The sequence below is a fragment of the Ambystoma mexicanum genome, chromosome 4q (genome assembly GCF_040938575.1).
Source record: "Ambystoma mexicanum isolate Mex_15411 chromosome 4q, UKY_AmexF1_1, whole genome shotgun sequence".
Classification (NCBI taxonomy): domain Eukaryota; kingdom Metazoa; phylum Chordata; class Amphibia; order Caudata; family Ambystomatidae; genus Ambystoma; species Ambystoma mexicanum.
This window is the reverse complement of record NC_090928.1, coordinates 280,720,477-280,726,025: the sequence shown is the minus strand read 5'-3', so window position 1 is coordinate 280,726,025 and position 5,549 is coordinate 280,720,477.

Below are 5,549 nucleotides of genomic sequence, written 5' to 3'. Positions count from 1 at the left end.
GCAAGTCCAAGGACAATCTCACGCATTCGATTCCATGAATCGATGAACAGGATAACGCACACAGTTTGAAGCGCAAATTCCATATATTCCGTGCAAATAATTCCATGAATCGGCCCCTAGTTCCCGCTGTTCCCCTGCCTCACTATATTTTGAAATGCAAGTCTGCTCTGATGTCCCCCCACCTTCTCCCACTCCCTGCTCTTAGCTGAACCACCTGGTTCCTCCTGCCATCAACATCCTGGACTCCCTCGCTATTGTTCTCTTCCCACTTAAGAATCGTGCCATGCCATCTCCAAAAATCTCAAAAAACGCCAAAATCCTGCCCATGTGGCAAGGACATGCGATGCGGATTGTTAATTGCCCCAACAGCTATCGTCCTTCATTTCACTGCACCATCAGGCACCCACATGGGTTTGTCCAAATCATAAAAAACCCAATTCTCTGGTGACGAGCTCAAAGTCACGAGGAATGCATAGTGATTAAAGGCCAATGCCAGAAGCGTCTACAGTCCAGGTGATTCTGAACCACATGTTACGCTAATGGCATGTCCAGTCTGCTATGTGTATCACCTGTCTGTCGACCGTTGTGGGGTCATGTAGGAAAATGTCTGTGTCATCACTGGAATTCTGCAAGAAAGTCAATGCAATTCCCTTACCAAATAGAGCTTGGATTCTGGTGGCTACACCATTAGCTATGTAACTGCTGTGCAGAGAGCAACCAGTCAGGACCCATGTATCCAAACAAATAATCAAAAGTGACACGGTATGCAAAGGAGATTGAGATTCGATGGGGCAATGTGATCCACAGGTTTGGCCACCGAATGGACCTTGTAAATTAAACCATCTATGGTTGACGGGAATGTCACTGTATCTGCAATCTCTTCTATGCATCAGTGTCGATTCACCAACACTTGCAGTGGTTGCATGTGAGTATGTATCGGTAAATGTGGGACACCATATCAGAACGTTCACATATGTACAACATGCAAACCAGATTGTAAATGTAATTCCTGTAGATCCCATTGCTCCCATGAAGGAGCACCGAGGGGAACATTGATATTGTGGAGTGGTATGTCTAAGACATTTGTTACTAAGAATGTTTTTTTTAAAATATGTTTCACATGTAACATGCCTGCACGTTTTTCACTTACACTTACAGCTAAGCAGGATGATGCCATGGGGGCGTATGAGGATGAGAAAGATGCCACTGAGGTGCCAAACAAGTGTGGCACCTTTACTAAGGAGGAGAAACACGCTGAACTGCCAAGAGCTGAACCATCCACATATGTTACATCTGTGTATTGTGTATCTGAACCAACCACATATGTCACATCATACTGTATTGTGCACATCTCCCTCAATGGCCCTAGAGAACAGCCGCATGCATTGTAGCAACCTAGCTTACCCTTGCCCTATGTAATATCTAGACTCTTGTGCTGTTACCACTGCCATTTAGTAATTGATGTTATTGATTTCCGCGCTGCAATTGCTACCGTCCACTTATATGATCCGTTGTTTGTACGATATCTACTTATCAGACTAGGCCTATGTCATAATTTAGCCCTGTGCAACTATGTCACGTCAAATGTAGATGATTCTAGCCCACATGATCTGTACTAACTTAGTCCTGACATACTAGCCACTAGCCTGTACCTTTCTCAAGTTAGCAGACTATAGCTTGCATCACTGCCCAGTGATATTCATACACCAGACTCCACCCTTAAACCTATTTCAGCCTCTGGCTGCCCCTGAATTTAATAACACGTTGTTCTGAATGCTACATACGCCCAGCAATTACGTTGCACCCATATATTGAACAGGTGTGCCCACACAACAAATATTATGCTTACCACAAAGATTTATCTATTGTTCACTCTCTATACCTTACTCTGGGCCACTAGAATAACCACTACAATAATGGCCTGCACCAACTCCACACCCTGCACTCTGCAGGAGAGAAATGTCTGACTTAGAGCAAGATTGCCACGGTTATATGATCCTAAAATCAAAAGAACTAGACCCCTGATTTTCGTGCCCACCCCATCTGCCACACACCCTAATCTATCTGCTGCAGCTTCCGAAAGACTGCAAAAAACTCAGACATACACCTTCCACAATGAAAAGAGAACCAAGCATCTCAAATCAAGACCTATCCAAGAAAGGAATAAAAAGTCTACTATTTCAGGAGCCCTCATCAATGTGAGGTCCCTTATAGCGCATACGACTGAAATTGCTGATATACTCACTATGGACAATCTAGACTTTCTGGCTGTCACAGAGTCTTGGCTTCACAATGCTGCAGGTCCCACAGTCATGATTGCCATACCAGACAATTACCATATACTCAGAGTCGACAGACCTAACACTAGAGGAGGTGGCCTTGCCATCATAGCTAAAACTAAGTTTGCATTAAGACTCACTTCACCACCTGAAATTAAATTGTGTGAACTACTAACAGCTAAACTTCCCATTTCCAACAATAGTACACTCACCATTCTCCCAGTGTACAGACCACCTGGACCTTTAGGTACCTTTGAGGAAGACCTTTCCAGGCTCCTCACTAACAACATAAAGGATTCCACTCAGCTTTTATTACTAGGCGACTTCAATCTGGGCTTTAATGATGCTGAGGACAAACAGGCCCAATCTATTGAAACCATTTTAGTCGAACATGGCCCGACCCAAAAAGTCCTAGCTCCAACACACATAAAAAGACGTAGATTTGGCTGGATAGCTAACTTGAACTGCTCCACCATCATTACTAATATTACTCCACAAGCCCTGGACTGATCACCATCTCATTGGTTTTTCATCCACTATTGAGCCTCAAAAGTCGGTCACTTGTGAAACAGTACCACCACTCCCAACAAGAAGTAAAAAAGAAATGACTGCTGAAAAACTACTCCCACTACTCTTACCAGCTCTCTCTATTAGTACTAATAACTCCGACCCAAACACGTTAGTTCAGACCTTCAACAAAACCATGTCCATGGCCTTGGACACCATCGCCCCAGCCAAACTTTGGAAAAGCAAACAAAAGTCCCACCTCAATTCGTGGTTCACTCCCCACATCAAAGAATAACGGATCCAAAAAAGGAAACTCCAAGCTATCTGGAGACACTTACCAACGGCTGAGAACAAAACATTACTAGCTAATTTTGCAAATAAATATAAGAAAGAAATAATCCAAACCAAAAGGAACACATTTAATGATAGAATTATCAAGGCCAACTCCAACTCCAAAGAGCTCTTCAGCATTCTTCGGGAAATGGAAAATCCTATTGCTCCCACTGATATTGTCCCGAAAGACAAACAATGGTGTACCAGCATCCAAAATGCCTTATCAAACAAAATAATAACCTTACAGAAAAAAATAGCGAACAAAAAAGCATCTCTGTGCTCCACAGGGATGCGCACTACCCCATTGACAGATACACAGAGTATCGACAAACCTTTCAGGTTTACCAATATCTCCATACTGGAAACAGAAAAGGTTATATTATCCCTGTAACCCTCTAACTGCCAGGGGGATAGGTGCCCTGCACAAATTATTAAGGACGCAGCTAGAGACCTAGCACCTTTCATCTCTAAGCTAATTAATGCTTCCTTTAACTCAAGTATTATCCCCAATAACCTCAAAGAGTCCTGGGTATTACCACTCCTTAAAATACAGACTCTAGAGCCGACTATCCCTACCAATTACAGGCCCATTACTACAGTCCCATTCCTCCTCAACATCATTGATAGAGTAGCCTACCTCCAGATCCAAAACTATCTGGAGGCAAACCAACTACTAGGATCTCGCCAATCTGGATTCAGACCACAACACGGTACTGGAACGGCACTAATTGACCTCAAGATACAAATCGACGAGTTGAAGGATAAAGGTAAAACAGCTATGCTACTCCTCCTCGACCTATCGGCAGCCTTTGACCTGCTGGACCATGCAGTGCTATGGAAACATCTAGCGTCAGCTGCCCATTTTTCAAGTGAAGCTATAGCCTGGGTATAATCCTTCCTAGCTAACCGTACGATGAGAGTGTTCTCCCCGTAGCTTCAGCTGTCCCAATACAAATCACCTGTGGTGTCCCACAAGGTTCATGTGTCTCCCCAACAATGTACAATATCTTTACTAAGCCACTCTTCGACAAACTTGACAGGCTGGGTGTCACTTATAGTAATTATGCCGACGACACCCAGATCCTCATACACCTATCTGGCAACTTTGTCGAAGACACAGCTCTGGTAAATAATATTTACCTCCTCATTCAGGCATGGATGGCCTCACACGGCCTCTGTCTGAATGATGATAAGACTGATTTCTTGATTTTGGGTTCTGACTCCAACCTCAAAAATCTTAGCCCCAGTTACACTGCCTTTAACATCGATGGCAACGTTATCAAAGTAGTAACCGAGGTAAAAACACTTGGTTTCAACCTTGATTCCACACTATCTCTCAAAAAACAAGTCAGCTCAATGGCCTCCTCTACAGCTTATACCTGTAAACTGATCAGCGCCTGCAGACCTTACCTTTCCAAAACAAATTGTATCACACTAGCCAACACACTAATAATGTCTAAGCTTGATTATTGCAATGCCCTATATGCAGGCACCAACAAAAATATCATAAATAAAATGCAAATACTACAAAATAATGCTCTCAGAGCAGCCCTGAACATACCCCGCAGAGAGCATATATCTAATGTCAGGAAAGACCACCATTGGTTCAAAATCAGTGATAGAATACCTCTCAAAATGGTATCCCTTACCCACAAAGGACTTAACAACACTGTGCCCCCTTATACCTCTGCCAGACTGACAAGAAGAACATCCATTCACCACACTAGAGCCTCCAACCATCTCTCCCTAGAAATTCCCAGATTCAGATTAGCTAAAGCTGGTGGAGCCAGCTTCCCAGTCAAAGCTGCACGTGCCTGGAATGAATTACCCGCTGCCCTAAGAGAGGATCAGCAATACTCTAGATTCAAATGCAATTTGATGACTTGGCTCCGGGCTAATGACACCAGATAAACTGCATCCCTCTATTGTCTACTTCCCAAACTTCTGACTAGAATTATCCTGCTTTTCATGTATTTGTAATCTAGACCATCCACCCCCTTTCTCCTGATATGTACCCTGTATCTATGTATTTATGTATTGCATACACTGTATTCATGTACTGTAGCTAAGCGTAAATATTCTTTTGCCGTTGCACCCTGCTACCTAAAGGTTTGGTGTGCATTATCAAATAATAAACTAAACTAAACTATATATAAGCTACCACCTCTTTCTTCCCAGCAAACAACAATATCACAGGCCGATATTGAACCGGCCGCGGCATCAACACTTTTGTCTCCATGCACACCACCACTTATGTATCAGCGGAGGGCAGTGGACACCCTGTGGGTAGTGGATAGTGATGTAAGCAATGGCTATATATCTCCAGTGAAGCAGTCGCTTCCTCAGTCAGGAAGGGAGGATGACCCTATGTCAGCCTGACAGAGAACTGTCAATTAGAAGGTGCATGCATCCCCAGTCCCACTGCCACAT